Genomic DNA, 18,728 nt, shown 5'->3' with positions numbered 1-18,728 from the left:
ATAAATTCCCATGCCATACACACTTCAGGTCAGGAAATCAAATCCCTAAACTAATTTCTCACATCCCAGTCATGCCCCCATGCCTTCAAGCAGCTAAGGTTTCACCTGAAAGAAAGCTGAGCTCCTTTCCCCTTAGGATATGCTTTATTGCTGAACCGCCAATGCTCACTGCCTGTGACACTCCTGATGCTGCAAGAAATAAACCTTACACCATACAAATGTTAGTAAGGAGTGAAAAGGAATTTGGGGGGCATGGGTCATGCCTGTACCTCACACCATGCTATAGGCATTACCATCACACAGAATGGTAGTAAACAGTGGATTCATCTCACATTTTCTACTGATGAATGAAAGTCAATTACAGAAAAAAAAACCCATGACTGAAAATGTACCTCAGCTGCACAAATGCAATAACTGTACTTTATTTTCCATTTTAAACCGCTACTTGTACTGTGAGAAGCACACATGGACATTGAACAGTAAATTCCCTTCTTCCCTCATTGAGTGCACATGGAAATACTGTCCATTTTACAGAAGTAAACAGGTACTGAAATAGTCAATCTCTTCATAGGTTAATCCTTGTAACATGAATCAAAGTTCTTATTGATTGCGGGGCTTATGCTGAATTTGAAAGTGCGTTGTGAAGGAGTTATGTACAGAGGACATATTCAGTAATGACTTTTTAATGTAGTGTGTTTATTCAGTGCAGTAGTCAACTGTATCTGAAATCAGAGCTGCATGGTCGGGAGGTACATAAGGGGAGCAAAGGGAAGAGGAGTGCAATGATTCAAAAGTGCAAGTAGTTAAAAAGCAGTGACCTATTTATTTGCTAGGAAATGTATGGCCTGCATATAGGCATTTGGAATTAGTTATATACTACAAAGCAAAGAATTCTGAATAGAGTCAGGCAGATGCCAACAAATATCACTAGCTTACATGTTTAACTATTACTCTCCAGTTACAGCTATGTCTTCTTGTCATCCCCACCCTTTATTCCAATAAGCCTGGAGAAGTGATAAAGCAGTGATAAGTGCAAGGTGATAATGCACCAGCCAATCAGCTCCTAATTGTAAATTTACATATTGGAGCTGATTGGCTGGTGCGTTATCACCTTGCACTTATCACTGCTCTATCACTTCTCCAGGCTTAATACATCGGCCCCAAATTGCTTCAGTCTATAATCACCTTTACGATAAAGTCTTGAATCTAAATGTAATCAATGCAATTCCACAATGCAGTCTTTAATTATACTGGTCATTTATAGATTTTTATCTCAACACTGATTGACAAACATTTCCACTAATCAGGAACAAATCATTATGGAAGAGGTTCAACACTGTTCCACACTGCTGACTGCTTGGGAGCATGACATGGATCCGATCAAATGTGTGGGGAAAGCATTATTCTCATAACGATTTCCATATTTTGGATATTATATGATCAACAGATTGAGAACAGTTTTTAAAATATTCTCTTATTCTGATTTAATAAAACTTGCCAATAAGTGCTCAGATGAGTTTACAGTTACAAAGAATTCTGTTCTAACTTTACATAGAAACGTGAAATAGTTCTGGATATTTGTTTAATTAGCACTTTATTTTCAGTAGCTGAGAAGTTTTTGTACTGCCTCAGCATCAGCCTGAATTTGAGTAATAAGGGCATCATTTTGGCAGCAGAGTCTATCAAGGGGTCTAAGTGTCCCTGGCAAAGTGAATGACTTGACGCCACTCAGGAGCTTGTTGATTTACCCTTAAGATGTTTGCAGTGTAGTTTTGGGGTGGGTACACATTAGAGCATCCGGGTAATCGTCCTGATGGTCAGGCCGAATTTCGTTTGACCCAGACCATGCCAGATTGGCCTTACACACTACACAATGTAATAAATGATGACTGCACTGCATACGATATTCTCTGATTGGCTGTGCAGCACAGCCTACCAGAAGATGTAGCATGCTACCCGCGGGTGCACTCAATTGTGGGTACACACTAGATGAGCTAGACAATTTGTCATTCCAGTACAGCAAATCGACCAGATAATGGGGGTAATGCAGACCTGATCGTAGCAGCAAATTTGGTAGCAGTTGGGAAAAACCATGTGCACTGCAGGGGGGGCATATATAACATGTGCAGAGAGAGTTAGATTTGGGTGGTGTGTGTTCAAACCAAAATCTAAATTGCAGTGTAAAAATAAAGCAGGCAGTATTTACTCTGCACAAAAACAAAATAGCCCACCCAAATCTAACTCTCTCTGCAAATGTTATACTGTATCTGCACCCCCCCCCCCCCATGCAGTGCACATGGTTTTGCCCAACTGCTAACAAATTTGATGCTACGATCAGGTCTATTCTAGTAGTGTGTACCCACCCTAAGACAAAAGTGGGACAGTAAATCATAGACTCATACCCTGTGCTTGTATAAGAGATGCAGGGCAGGTGAGAGTTGAGTGTGATAGATGGCCTTTGCAGGGATTTACAGTAAGACATCAACAATGTCAGGATTCACATTCTTTATTTCAAAGGCAAGCTAGAAGAAACATCAAATCTATGCACATAAAACCAACCCATTCCCACCTAAACCCAGAGATTTTCAACCTTTTTCAACTAAAGACACCTGAACAAAAATCATAAAGTTGTCAAATCACACCATCAGTTGTTTAAAGAAAGACTTTATATGCCACTCAGTAGTGCCCCAAGTTGCCATTATATGCCACACCATAGTATCCTCAGTTCACATTATATGCCACACAGCAGTGCCATAATTTGTCATTATATGCCACAACTTAGTGACCCAAGCTGCCATTATATGCCACACTGTAGTTCCTCCAGTTCACATTATGTGCTGCACCAGTGGCACAACTACAGCCCCCGTAGTCACGGGGGAGGCTTGGAGGCGCAGGGCTGCAGGGGACACCGCCACTGTTTAAATGCAGATTCCCATGCGGACTAGCCATCCTCATGTCAATCCGGTAAATGTCCCTCCTAAAATGGTCGCCGCCATGGAGGAGACAGATGCTAGAGGTCCTACCTGACCTCTAGTATCTGACAAAGCCGGGAAGTGCCTTACACCCCTGACAACGAGCATGACACTGACAGCATGAAAACCTATGGCAATGAGCATTACACACCACTGGCAAAGAGCATGACACTGACAGCATGACAACCCCTGGCAACTTGCATTACACACTCCTGGCAATGAGCATGACATGACAGCATGAACAACCCCTGGTAACGAGCAATACACACCCCTAGCAACAAACATGACACTGAAAGCATGAAAACCCCTGACAACGAGCAGTACACACCCCTGGCAACTAGCATAACACTGACAGCATGAAAAACCCCTGGCAATGAGCATTACACAGCCATGGTAACAAGCATGACACTGACAGCATGAAAACCTCTTGAAACGAGCATTACACACACCTGGCAGCGAGTATGACACGGACAGCATGAAAAACCCTTGGCAAAGAGCATTACAACCCCTGGCAATGAGCATGACACCGACGGCATGAAAACCCCTGACAATGATTCATGACACCCACAGCATGAAACCCCTGGCAATGAGCATGACACCTAGAGCATGAAATACATGGCAACAAGCATGACACCCAGAGCATGAAACCCCTGTAAACAAACATGGAACCCAGAGCATGGAGCCCCTGGTAACAAGTATGGAACCCAGAGGATGAAACCCCTGGAAACAAACATGGAACCCAGAGCATGGAGCCCCTGGAAACAAGCATGGAGCCCCTGGTAACAAGCATGGAATCCAGAGCATGAAACCCCTGGCAATGAGCAGGAAATGTAAAAGTAATTAGAAGCCTTACTGTGGGACATACTGTGTAATGGCCATTGTGGTGTGTGGCATAATGTATCACGGACATTGCAGTTTGTGGCATAATGTATAACGGGCACTGCAGTGTGTGGCATAATGTATAACGGGCATTGCGGTGTATAGTATAATGTGTCACAGGCATTATGGTGTGTGGCATACTGCATCACGGGCATTGGTGTGTGGTATAATGTATCACAGTCATTATGGTGTGTGGCAGCATAATGAGTTGGGGGCATTATGGTGTGTGGCATAATGTGTCACAGGCATTATGGTGTGTGGCATAATGTATAACGTGCATTGCAGTGTGTGGTATACTGTATCACAGGCATTATGGTGTGTGGCATAATGTGTTAGGGGCATTACGATGTTTAGCATATTGTGTAATGGGCATTACAGTGTGTGGCATAGTGTTTAAGGGGCACTGCAGTGTGTGGCATAAAGTTTAAGGGGCATTGTAGTGTGTGGCATAATGTGTAAGGGGCATTACTAATAGGAGGAAAAATTACAAATAATGTAAGGGGCATAAATCAGGATTTTTTTTTCCCTTGTGTTGGACAACGTCTGAGCATGCAGGTTGCAAAACTGGGATCTCCTTTTTTGGAGGGTGCGCACCATACATTTCAAATGGAAACTTTTTTTTACCTGGGGAGCAAAATTTCTTGTTATGCCACTGTGCCACACAGTAATGCCCCCAGTTCCTATTATATGCCACACCATAGTGTACCAGTTCCCATTACAGGTTGAGTATCCCTTATCCAAAATGCTTGGGACCAGAGGTATTTTGGATATCGGATTTTTCCGTATTTTGGAATAATTGCATACCATAATGAGATATCATGGCGATGGTACCCAAGTCTAAGCACAGAATGCATTTATGTTTCATATACACCTTATACACACAGCCTGAAGGTAATTTTAGCCAGTATTTTTAATAACTTTGTGCATTAAACAAAGTGTGTGTACATTCACACAATTTATTTATGTTTCATATACACCTTATACACACAGCCTGAAGGTCATTTAATACAATATTTTTTAATAACGTTGTGTATTAAACAAAGTTTGAGTACATTGAGCCACAGAAAACAAAGATTTCTCTATCTCACTCTCACTCAAAAAAGTCCGTATTTCGGAATATTCCGTATTTCAGAATATTTGGATATGGGATACTCAACCTGTATATGCCACACCATAGTGCCCCAGTTCCCATTATATGCCACACCATAGTGCCCCCTGTTCATATTATATGCCACACAATAGTGCACCAAGTTGCCATTACATGCCAGACCATAGTGCTCCCAGACCAAGCAGGTGCACATTGCCTGCTCACAAAGATGGATCTGACAACCTGTGATTGGTAAGATCCTCCTGAGGCAACAGTCCGAGTGCAGGGAAGAGCCAAGGAGCCACAGGAGTGGGGATGTTTCCTTAGGGGCTGCAGGTCTCATCCATTAAGTATGAGTTAAGTAATTCCCCGTGATGCTATTGAGGGTTGGGAGTACAAATGCAAGCTGCAGGTCAAATGAGAGTCCGGTAGCTCTTTGCAGCAGGTCAGCAGACCGTATGTTGCCAGCAGCAGGATGGTAACTTGATCCAGAGATGCAAAAGCGGAGTACAGGGAAGGTGAGCCTAACAGGTTCAGGGAGGTAGTGGAGGTAAGTGCTAATTGGTTTATGAGGTGTGCGCTGAACTGCCATCAATTTGAAGACAGACAGCCAAATCCCAATTACCAGAATGCATCCTGTAGGACCTAAATTTCCGAAATAAAGTCTTTAACCATCATCTTTGTGCAAAAGTAGGTATTTTATAAGCTATGGCACGTAAATGTGAACATTGAGCAGGTTGCTGGCGGAGCTGGGTGGTACCACCACTTGGACGGCACCACTGGTTAGTGCCAACCTCTATTTAAGGCCCAACATGGGCATCCACTAAGGGTTTATTTTAAGTTATACCGTATATACTCGAGTATAAGCCGACATTTTCAGCACTTTTTGTTGTGCTGAAAAAGCCACTTCGGCTTATACTCGAGTCAGTATTTAGGAGGGACACAGAGGGCACAGAGCGCGGCTCTCCTGTGTCCCTCCTGCGTCTCCGGCGGCAGCGGCGTGTGTGTGTTAAAGGAAGTGCACGAACCGGCACTTCCTTTAACACACACACGCCGCTGCCACCGGAGACGCAGGAGGGACACAGGAGAGCCGTGCACTATGCCCTCCGTGTCCCTCCTTCAGAAGACAGCGCGGGAGCGACGGAGGGTAAGTAACTGGCCATAGGCGTGCGCAGACACTGACAGGTGGGTGCCGCTCCAGACTTCCCCCCCCTGCACGGCATTATAGTGTTCTCTCACCTCCCCTGTCCTGGAAATAGACTGCTTACCTGGGCGGCCCAAAGACTGCTCACCTGGGCAGCCCAGGTAAGCAGTCTATATCCAGGACAGGGGAGGTGAGAGAACACTATAATGCCGTGGAGGGATGGGGGGGGGGGGGGAGGGGGGGGGGGAGTCCGGAGCGGCACCCGCCTGTCAGTGTCTGCGCACGCCTATGTAACTGGCACTGTGGGGCATATCTGGCACATCTGGCACTGTGGGGCATATCTGGCAGCATGAGGGCATATCTGGCACATCTGGCACTGTGGGGCATAGCTGGAAGCATGAGGGTATATCTGGCACTGTGGGGCATATCTGGCACATCTGGCAGCATGAGGGCATATCTGGCACTGTGGGGAATATATGGCACATCTGGCACTGTGGGGCATCTCTGGAAGCATGAGGGCATATCTGGCACTGTGAGGCATATCTGGCACATCTGACATTGTGGGGCATATCTGGCAGCATGAGGGCATATCTGGCACTGTGGGGCATATCTGGCAGCATGAGGGCATATCTGGCACTGTGGGGGCATATCTGGCAGTATGAGGGCATATCTGGCACTATGAGGGCTGTGTACGGCTAGAGCTGCATTTCCCACCCTAGGCTTATACTCGAGTCAATAAGTTTTCCCAGGTTTTTGTGGTAAAATTAGGTGCCTCGGCTTATATTCGGGTCGACTTATACTCGAGTATATACGGTATATTATATATAAAACATTTATTATTTCTTGTTTTCCTTTTAAAATATTAAGTTATATTTATTAATTTGACATTTTTGTCCGAGATCTCAACAACGTCTTTATCTGTGTATAAGCAGCCCTATCTCCCAATAGTATGAGGGATGAAAAGAGTAATGGAGATGGTTTAATACTGTGCTAACTGAGGGGGTGATTCAGATCTGATCATAGATGTGCTAAATTTAGCACATCTACTATCAGTTACTCTGACATGCGGGGGGACGCCCAGCACAGGGCTAGTCCACCCTGCATGTCAAGCCCTGGTCCCCCGCCCGCTAGCAGGCAGCTACCTACAGCGGCTGAATGCGACGCCACACAGCCACCGCGGCCCGCCCCCACAATGGTCCAGACACGCCTCTTCCTGTCAATCAGGCAGAGGCAATCTCAGCCCTGAGATGCTGTTAGCATCTCACAGGGCCTCCCAGGTTGCGCGGGCGCACTCCACAAAGGGCTTTGGACTGCGTCTGAATTACCCCCATAGGACTTGGACATTTTTTGCTAAAATCTAGGAGCCTGGATGAAAGTATAGGAGCCTTACCGCCGACCCTCACCCCTCCCCTCCAAAAAATACCCTGAAAACATCAACCCAATCCGCACATCTCTGATCAAAACTCACCAAATTTCCAGCAGTATATATTGCTGCACCCGTGTATAATACCCTTGGGCTCATATATTGTGTGTAAACCTTGCTCTGGTACTCAGGGGTGTTTTGTAAAGAGGAAGGGGCCCGTGTGCACCTCCAGGTGGGCCCCCTCCTCTGAACGGCGCTGTAAACTGTAAATGGCGCATTGTGCCGAAGTCTACTGCGCATGCGCAGGTCTCCGGAAACATGGCGCCCGCCATGATCCAGAGACCAATTTGGCAACGGCACATGCGCGGAAGTCATTTTGGCGGTGATTTCCGCCGCGAATGCTGCGCCCGCCACTGGACTCCGGTAAGGTGAGTATTTAAATGGGTGCAATGTGTACATTGTGGGCCCCCCTGGACTCAGGGGCCCATGTGCACCGCACACATTGCACCCATTATAGAAACGCCAATGCTGGTACTAGCTAATGCCCCCTGAGCCATTTATCTCACCACATGTCCACGTACGGGTGTCAGATTATACACACGAATATGATACTAGCCCCCCTACCCGCACACACGAACAGGATACTACCCCCCTCCCCAGACACACGAATAGGATACTACCACCCCCCTCCCCAGACACACGAATCAGATACTACCACCCCCCTCCCCAGACACACGAACAGTATACTACCCCCCTCCCCAGACACACGAATAGGATACTACCACCCCCCTCCCCAGACGCACGAACAGTATACTACCCCCCTCCCCAGACACACGAATAGGATACTACCACCCCCCTCCCCAGACACACTAATAGGATACTACCACCCCCCTCCCCAGACACACGAATAGGATACTACCACGCCCCTCCCCAGACACACGAATCAGATACTACCACCCCACTCCCCAGACACACGAACAGTATACTACCCCCCTCCCCAGACACACGAATAGGATACTACCACCCCCCTCCCCAGACACACGAATAGGATACTACCACCCCCCTCCCCAGACACACGAATCAGATACTACCACCCCCCTCCCCAGACACACGAATCAGATAATACCACCCCCTCTCCCTCCCCAGACACACGAATCAGATACTACCACCCCCCTCCCCAGACACACGAATCAGATAATACCACCCCCTCCCCAGACACACAAATAGGATACTACCGCCCCTCTCCCTCCCCAGACACACGAATAGGATACTACCCCCCTCCCTCCCCAGACTTATGAATAGGATACTACCCCCCTCCCTCCCCAGACACAAGAATATGGTATCTCCCCCCCACCCCCCACCCCTGTTTATCTGCAGCAGAAGTTACCTTTCTCAGCTCTTCTGTGGCTTGTTGCTAGGGCTGCAGGTTGCTACACTGGCTGGCAGCTCCTCTTCTCATGATGACAGCTTACCTTGCTCCTCCAGACAGTGCACACTGCACAGTCACATCCTGTGTCCCCTCTCTGAATCCAGCACTGACGGGAGGGGAAAGACCGGGCGGTGCTGAAGACTGCTGTGTCTTCAGTGACGTAGGGGAGAGAAGAGAGGAGTTCGGGGAGGCGACGCTGCTGCCTGTGTTCCAGTAGACATGGGAGCAAGGAGGAGAGAGGGTGGGAGCCCGACACACAGGAGGAGATCACACTGTCACTATGAGTTCCTGGTCATACTGTCGGCGCCGCTGCCTGTCACAGTGAGTGTGACAGGTGCAGCGGCAGCTAGCAGAAACACGGTGCATCAGCAAGGTAGCAGAGCGGGGAGAGAGCCTCTCCAGAGTGGCGCCTCCCTGCTTTGCAGACCTTGCTGATCAGGTAGCGCCGGCTCTGGGGGGGGGTTCTCCATCTTGTACTGCCAGATGGGGCTGTGATTAGCAGAGAGTTTGTTTCATGTGGGTAGCCAATCCCTGCATTATCTTCAGCCCTACCTGGCTTTTATGGGCTGCAAATAATGCATCCCATAGAAGTTGGTGTTTTTCAGATGTGCAGTCCCACCATCACATGTGCCTGTCTCGGCTTTTGTGCCAGTTCCATTGTGGAGATGCAAGGACCCAGACGGCAGCAGGGGCTCTCCTCTCCTCCTCTGGATCAAACAGCCCCCTCCTCCACACAGCTAGGAGCTGCCGCTGGTCTTGACTAAATTAGAGAACTTGCTTAAAAATAGAAGTCAACATAACTGACCGCAAGGTTCTAATGGAACCTTGCGCACTAATAGTACGTGGGTTATCTGGGCAAGTAATCCTTCTATGTTTTTACTTGCAGCCCACAGATGTATTAGGTAAGAGTAAGCAAGGTTTTCCTCCCATAATAACCCAATATGAACACACCCGTACACCAAATGCGTTTCTGACTGAATCTGATGCTTAATACAATCTGGACCAATACATTTCTTTTGAATATGTTTCTTTTTGATAAAATCAGATGAAAGTGACAAACTTTACATAGAGAACTTATAAATCCTTTTTTACTTTGTGATTACCATCACAGCATAATTCTACAGACTCACCTAAGCACAGACTGTGTGTACACTACTGGTCAGACAAGACAATCAACAATACATTCAACAGTACACAAAAATATGTTTCTCAGCTGTTTTACCATGTAAATAATGCTAACAAATGCATATTTAAACTGCTACACACCGATATCGGAACGAATGCCCTTGAGTCCAGATTGAGTGTACATACTGGAACGAGTTTAATGAAGGATGGAACGATCAAGTTCCGTCCTACATTAGCATAAACAAGGTCGTTAGCGCAGCACATCAAACCTAGAGTCCATCGCTAGTGACCGAAGTAGTGCGCAATCACCCGTACACACCAAGCGATTTAGGCGATTTGTCATTACGAAATGCCAGATGAGCCTGACATTGCTTGAGTATGTACCCAGCTTATGAGTACACATCAGTGAGCAACTTTAGTTAAACTTTTATTATATCACAGAGATAAGTAGTTTCTCTAGATTTCCAGGGGGGAAATCAACTGAACATAATGCCCAGCTACGCACATATCAGCAGTAAATGATATGGGTGATATCGCAAGCTATTCTACCCTAATATGGGCTGTGAGGGAAAACTTGCGAAGCTGGTGGGCGTGAACAGAATATCTCCTCTATCATGCTGACTTGAAATCACCCCCCACTCAGAGAGAAAACAGAAAAAAAGTAACATTTTAGAATCACATGCAACAATACACAATTAAGAAGCAAATCATTTTTAAAAATGACACTTTTCCTGTAACTTGAATAAAGGATTTTGGTAGTTAGCATTTCTTTACACCAAACCCTGGGAAGCAGTTATACAGCAGGATAATATGCTGTCGGAAAAGCAAGAGAGGAAACAAATGTTTACAAATATTGGCTCTAAGCCTCCGGATAGAAGGACTTTGAGCAAAATCTCTAGAATATTGTTTCCAAATCTTAGCACATCATTTTCACTGCACGAAATGTGCTGTTTTGTTTTATTTTTTTGTGAAGGAAGCCTTTGAATAACATTTGCTTTAAAGGACACTAAAAACGATTAAACTATTATCAACTTTCTTTGATCACAGACCATGAGAAAAAGAGACGTGTCAACACTCCGACACATCAGTATGTTAAAAATTGTCATTATATTCTTGGCACCGGAGTTTATGAGTTTCTCAAAAATCTGAGTAAAACTTAAGTGTTACACTAAACACACTAAACAGTTGGTTCCCATAAAACATCCCACACACTTAAGTAATAAGTGAATGATTTTGACATGACTATTAATCCTTAACAAACTATGAGACCAGGGCTGTTGAATGGAGGTTCACAGGGTTGTTCCTGAATCCAGAGCCGTCTTAACAGCAGTGTAGGCCCCTGGACACAGCAATGCACTGGGGCCCCTACCCACCCATCAGCGGTAGGGGTGGGGGGTGCTATCAGCGGCAGCTTTGATGTTCCGCGGGGGATAGGGGGGTTCTATCTTTGGCTCAGCATGTAGGACCGGGAGAAATCATTTCTGCTAATTACTCCTTTACTGCACAAATGGGGCGGGAACGAGAACACTAAACTGTAGAAGGGGACATTGTGCTGAATGAAGGGGCCCTGGTACATGACTTCCAGGGTGCTATGGGGTGTTTAATACACAGGGGAGGGGTGGATAGTGGAGTGGGCTTAATATTCATCATTTTCCGGGGGTCAGGGCAGCTTGCTTTACTGCAGATATCTCCAGTTCCTGGAAATAGATTTCTTAGCTTTAATGGGATAAAAAAAAACTAGAGAGTCCCACCTTTCAGGAGGTTCTGGGAACTTGGGGATCAGACTTCAGGAGCCAGAGCAATTCACCAACAAAAATATAAAACTGCATATTAGGCGTGTGGAGCTGGAGCAGGGACCAGCTGCTTGAAGGCTGATATCTCTGGTTCTGAGCATAGTAGAGACAAGCTGCCAGTGTCCACTGAAAGGGGAGAGTCACAGCTTTTGGAGTATACCCTCAGAAAAACTCTAAGTCAGACAGAAACCGAGATATCTGGCTGGGAAGAACAATTAACAGGCTTGGATGAGGACCACTGCTTTGAAGTCTGATATCTCTGGTTCCCCAGGGCCGATTTTCAAAAATCTGGTACCCCTGGAAAGAGGGGACCCTTAGCTATCAGCCTAGGGCCCTTTTACTCCTGGGGCCCTTGGGCAAGAGCCCATTGAGCCCATATGAAAAGACGGCCCTGCCTGAATCCAAGACTGTTTAGTAGCCTCCATCATCTTACACAACCTCAAACACTATTACAGGTTGAGTATCCCATATTCAAATATTCCGAAATATGGAATATTCCGAAATACAGAATTTTTTGAGTGAGACTGCGATAGTAAAACCTTTATTTTCTTATGGATCAATGGGGGTAATTCCAAGTTGATCGCAGCAGGAAATTTTTTAGCAGTTGGGCAAAACCATGTGCACTGCAGGGGAGGCAGATATAACATGTGCACAGACAGTTAGATTTGGGTGGGTTATTTTATTTCTGAGCAGGGTAAATACTGGCGGCTTTATTTTTACACTGCAAATTAGATTGCAGATTGAACACACCCCACCCAAATCTAACTCTCTCTGCACATGTTATATCTGTCTCCCCTGCAGTGCAGTGCACATGGTTTTGCCCAATTGCTAACAGAATTCCTGCTGCGATCAACTTGGAATTACCCCCCATGTACACAAACTTTGTTTAATGCACAAAGTTAACAAAATATTGTATTAAATGACCTTCAGGCTGTGTATGAAACATACATGCATTCTGTGATTCGACTTGGGTCCCATCGCCATGATATATCATTATGGTATGCAATTATTAGCAAATACGGAAAAATCTAATATCCAAAATACTTCTGGTCCCAACAATTTTGGATATGGCATACTCAACCTGTATTTTACATTATTTTTCTTAAATAGTATATAGTCTCTGAGAACATTATGGTGTGAACAAATAAGGCCCTGGTCATACATATCACTGCATTAAGCAAACAAATTATATTTACTAGATGTGACTAGAAAAAGTACAGGGCAAGTCACTAATGAGAAGATGACCTTGCCATAATCACTGCAGCTTGTTTCTATCATCTTCTAGTCTGGAGACTACAGTTTTATACAATTCCTACACTGGAAATAGGATTAATTAATGCAAAGAACAAATCCTAATGATCATAAAGCTAGAAGCAGTACATAAAACAGGATCTGCAGACCAATAGGAAACTGGCATTGGTCATTTCCATTGGCAGCTTTTCCACTAGCTCAAAAAACCTGTGTTTTTGCATGGGAGCACGCATCAACCCGGGTTGTTTGGTAGTGGAAACAGCTCCCTCTGAAAACACCCAGGTCAAGTGACCCGGGAATCCTACCCAGCTAACTACCCGTGATTTTCCCGGCTCAGCGCCTTTGTGGAAAAGGGGTCCGTCTCGGATCTGACCTGGCATGGAACCGTATTCCAAATCATGGGTCAGACCTGCGACGGCTAGTGGAAAAGGGGTATCAGTGTAACTATAGTTGGATGGTCACACAGACCCTTTAAATGAACAGTAAAACATGGCACAGATTATTTTGTGCACAAAGGCTGTGTGCAAACAGAATTTATGACTGCAGTTTGCACAAATACGAGCAGAAGTTTCTACAACTGCAAACAAGCAAAATTATCAAAGTCAAATACAAAAACTTAATCTGGGTACACACTAGACGATATAGTGGATGATGTGTCCCATTCCGACACATCGTTCACGATATTGTCTAGTGTTTACCCACTATACCGTCAACGATGTGCCATCCTGCGGGTCGCTTGCAACATCAGCTGTCGGCTGTACATGCAGCACAATCTAGCGATGTCACAAGCAATGCCATGCTGCAAGGCCCAGCTCCTTCCTCCTCCGCCGCTCCTTCACAGGTGACATCGGCAAGTGTGCATGCACTTGCCGATGTCGGAACATTGTCGGTTCCCGTCACCACCAATATCGCCGGGTACACACATCGTCTAGTATGTACTCGGCTTAACAGATACCCCTTTTCCACTAGCTCATTAAAACATGGGTAAATGCGCGGTGGCGCGCATTTACCCGTGTTTTTCCCTAGTGGAAAAGGGTCCCCACTTGATCCAGGAATCCTACCCGGGTAGTTTGCCGGGTTGAACACGTGTTCAACCCGGTAAGCTGTCTAATGTGAACGGGAGCCATGTCGAGACGACACGGCTCCCGTTCACAGTGTATGGGAGGGCGGTGCTGGGAGATCATGTGATCTCCCAGCGCCGCCCCTGCCGCTTCACTAGCAGCGTCACCAACCCGGCAATATGCCGGGTTAGTGAGCGCTGTGGGAAAGGAGGCTGTAGCACGGGTCGCAGCCGTGTCAGGCGACACGGCTGCGACCCGTGCTACTAGTGGAAAAGGGGTAATACTGTTAGAAAGACATACATATTTTATATTGGAAGCTCACTTGGGCATGGCCATTTTGACTTTCTGTTTCCTATCTCAGTATGTACTTTGTGTCAGGATCCCCTTAGTGTACTGTACAATGCTGTGTAATATATCAGAACTTTATAACTAAAAGATAATAATAACAACAACAACAACAACAACAACAACCAATCAACACCAAAATATTTTTACTGGTATAAAATGTTTTATTCCTCAATATTAAAAGAAGAAATTGATTACCTAAACAACAGAGGATGGAGTTACATTTAGAAATGGGACTGAAATATACTGTAGGCCATTTGCACACAAGGAAATGACAGTATAGAGGTGTTACATACTGGGGTATATGCAATTGCGGTCGAATTGCCGCAAATGTTGAAAAACAGGACATTTTCGACAAAAAAAACCTGTTGAATTGAATTCGACATTGCAATACAGTACTTTTCAACAAAAAAACTGCCGTTTCAGATTCGACTTTTTGCAATTCGACATTTGTCAAATTCTACATGTCTGCAATGGTAAAAATGCGGTTTTTCGACAAAAGTATATTCAATTGAAGAATGTCGATTTGACAACAGTGCTTTTCGACAGTCATTTCGTCAATTTCATTCTGCCTCATTTTGCTGTCGTGATCTAATAAAAATGTTTAAAAACATGTTTTTTTTGTGTTTTTTTGATTGCTAATAGCATATCTATTTATATTAGAAGGGATTATCTACTTGGCTTGTCTATTTATGAGCCACAAGTATTATTTAATAGATTTTTTAAAAGAATATATTTTTCTTTTTTTACTGACTAAAATACTATGGCGAGATCAGTGCATGTTTTTCAGTGGGAAGGGGTGGGAATGGGTTAAAATTTCAGAAAAAAAATGCGTGGGGTCCCCGCTCCTAAGCATAACCAGCCTCGGGCTCTTTGAGCCGATCCTGGTTGTAAAAATACTGGGGGGGAAATGACAGGGGATCCCCCGTATTTTAACAACCAGCATCGGGCTCTGCGCCTGGTCCTGGTGCCAAAAATACGTGGGACAAAACACGTTGGGGTCCCCCATATTTTTCACACCAGCACCGGGCTCCACTAGTCAGAGAGATAATGCCACAGCCGGGGGACACTTTTATATAGGTCCCTGCGGCCCTGGCATTAAATCACTAACTAGTCACCCCTGGCCGGGGTACCCTGGAGGAGTGGGGACCCCTTAAATCAAGGGGTCCCCCCCTCCAGCCACCCAAGGGCCAGGGGTGAAGCCCAAGAATGTCCCCCCCATCCAAGGGCGGCGGATGGGGGGCTGATAGCCTTGTGTAAAAAAAAAGAATACTGTTTTTTGTAGCAGAACTACAAGTCCCAGCAAGCCTCCCCCGCAAGCTGGTACTTGGAGAACCACAAGTACCAGCATGCAGGGGGGAAATGGGCCAGCTGGTACCTGTAGTTCTACTACAAAAAAATACCCAAATAAAAACAGTACACACACACCGTGACAGTATAACTTTATTACATACATGCACACAAACTTACCTATGTTGACACGAAGAGTCGGTCCCCTTCTCCACGTAGAATCCACGGGGTACCTGTAAATAAAATTATACTCACAACAATCCAGTGTAGATCGGTCCTCTTCTTGTTTGTAATCCACATACTTGGCAAAATAAAAAAACGAAGAACCCGGACCACGCACTGAAAGGGGTCCCATGTTTACACATGGGACCCCTTTCCCCGACTTCCGGGACCCCCCGTGACTGCTGTCAAAGAGGGTCCCTTCAGCCAATCAGGAAGCGCCACATCGTGGCACTCTCCTGATTGGCTGTGCGCGTCTGAGCTGTCAGGCGGCACACTCGAGATACACTGTAGCGCATAGGCGCTCCATTGTATCCAATGGTGGGAACTTTGCGCCCAGCGGTTGACCGCGAGGGTGACCTCACATAACCTTGCGGTCAACCGCTGACTGCAAAGTTCCCACCATTGGATACAATGGAGCGCCTTTGCACTACAGTGTATCTCGAGTGCGCCGCCTGACAGCTCAGACGCGCACAGCCAATCAGGAGAGTGCCACGACGTGGCGCTCCCTGATTGGCTGAAGGGACCCTCTTTGACAGCAGTCATGGGGGTCCCGGCAGTCGGGGAAAGGGGTCCTATGTGTAAACATGGGACTCCTTTCAGTGCGTGGTCCGGGTTCTTCGTTTTTTTATTTTGTCAAGTACGTGGATTACAAACAAGAAGAGGACCGATCTACACTGGATTGTTGGGAGTATAATTTTATTTACAGGTACCCCGTGGATTCTACGTGGAGAAGGGGACCGACTCTTCGTGTCAACATAGGTAAGTATGTGTGTATGTTGGTGTGCATGTATGTAATAAAGTTATACTGTCACGGTGTGTGTGTACTGTTTTTATTTGGGTATTTTTTTTGTAGTAGAACTACAGGTACCAGCGGGCCCATTCCCCCCCGCATGCTGGCACTTGTGGTTCTCCAGGTACCAGCTTGCGGGGGAGGCTTGCTGGGACTTGTAGTTCTGCTACAAAAAACAGTATTCTTTCTTTGACACAAGGCTATCAGCCCCCCATCCGCCGCCCTTGGATGGGGGGGGGGGGGGACAGCCTCGGGCTTCACCCCTGGCCCTTGGGTGGCTGGAGGGGGGGACCCCTTGATTTAAGGGGTCCCCACTCCTCCAGGGTACCCCGGCCAGGGGTGACTAGTAAGTGATTTAATGCCAGGGCCGCAGGGACCTATATAAAAGTGTCCCCCGGGTGTGGCATTATCTCTCTGACTAGTGGAGCCCGGTGCTGGTGTGAAAAATACGGGGGACTCCTACGTGTTTTGTCCCTCGTATTTTTGGCACCAGGACCAGGCGCAGAGCCCGGTGCTGGTTGTTAAAATACGGGGGATCCCCTGTCATTTTTTTCAACATATTTTTACAACCAGGACCAGCTCAAAGAGCCCGAGTCTGGTTATGCTTAGGAGGGGGGACCCCACGCATTTTTTTTTCAAGATTATTGAACACTTTTGTGCCGTCCATGAAGTCAAATCCAGGACGCACATATTAGTCAATTGGTCCGTTTTTCGACAGCGGGACCGTCGAATCCGTTTTTTATTGAATATGTCGAATTCGGGTCCCGGCGGTCGGGATTCGACTGTCGAATTTTGTCGAATCCAAAAACGGTCGAATTCCAGCCGGGATTCGACCGCAATTGCATATACCCCACTGTGTATCTTCTATCTTTGTGACATCATATGCACATTTTCAGCATCTACAATTTTCACGAGCACATGCATGAATCCCCACATGAAGATGGTAACTTTAAAAGGTGAAGACTCACAAGGGATTTATAGGTTTGTAAATACCTGCAGTGGCTTTGTAGTTGCGTTTTACACATCCTCTGAAATAACAGTTATCAGACCCCAGCTATTTAAGGGGGACACTTCTTTCACTACCAAAGCACAATTTACGCAAGGATGAGCATGTATTGTATTTGGGCACATAAAATAGTGTTACATAAAAATGTACAAATGTGATACAAGGAATAAAGCCTTACTATCAGTTTCCTTAATCTCATTACTTATTACTCATTTTAGAAATTAATCTTAAATTGTAGCAAAAAAGACATGGAAGTGACATTTTTAACCTGCCAATAAGTACATTCCTATAATGGAATGTAAGCCCAGTCTTATGCAAACCATATGTGTAAATCATGATGATACACTGTAAAACATATCATCAGACATGCTTTTTAAATGCCTATCACAAAAGTGATACCAGTGCTAAGAGCCCAAACTGGTAGAGTAGCTTACAATTTAGATAAAGCCACCACTAGCATCTGTGGGAGGCTATGTAATCCCCTTGTCATAATGTCAACCAGCTCTTTCCTATTCAGCACAGGCTGTAGTCTCTAGGGTACCTGTGTCCCCTAGAAGACAACACGGTGTTGATCTGGAGGCACTAGGGCTCATTCCAAATCTCTCCAGTCTTATCCTCCCCATAGTGCCTAGCTCAGTGCTCCCACAGCCTAACCCTAAACCTTCCATCCCACAGTCTAACCTTCACACTCCGGACCCGAATGCAGACATTTCATATGTCGAAATGTTCCATGTCGACATTTTAACAATGTCCACATAATAACTGCTGACACTGTGGTGTTGACATTTTAAATGTTGACTTGGTGACTGTACTGTATCCCCTTCCCAGTGTATACTACTGAACTGAAGTTCTTTAGACATGTAAACTTTATGACCCCCCACTGCTGAGGGAGTGGGTGTGTGGAAATAAGGTCCTTTAACCAGTTAAACTTTAGCTATTACAGTATATACTATTAATATTGGGCATTGTGA

General features: G+C 45.8%; 1 protein-coding gene across 3 annotated transcripts in view; it reads right to left on the bottom strand.

Moving 5' to 3' along the window:
- Positions 1–18,728, bottom strand: part of ADAMTS3 (ADAM metallopeptidase with thrombospondin type 1 motif 3) — a 375,923-nt gene that overhangs the window by 274,215 nt on the left and 82,980 nt on the right. Inside the window, exon 1 of one of the 3 annotated variants that reach the window (XM_063920101.1) lies at positions 8,833–8,931. The exons of the other annotated variants lie outside the window; for them this stretch is intronic. The gene's annotated coding sequence lies outside the window, so the exon portion shown is untranslated. Of the gene's footprint in view, positions 1–8,832; positions 8,932–18,728 lie in introns of those variants that run through there. 3 annotated transcript variants of the gene reach the window in all.

The sequence above is a fragment of the Pseudophryne corroboree genome, chromosome 1 (assembly GCF_028390025.1).
Source record: "Pseudophryne corroboree isolate aPseCor3 chromosome 1, aPseCor3.hap2, whole genome shotgun sequence".
NCBI lineage: Eukaryota > Metazoa > Chordata > Amphibia > Anura > Myobatrachidae > Pseudophryne > Pseudophryne corroboree.
The sequence above is the reverse complement of the archived record's forward strand: the minus strand, read 5'-3'. Positions and strand labels throughout refer to the sequence as shown.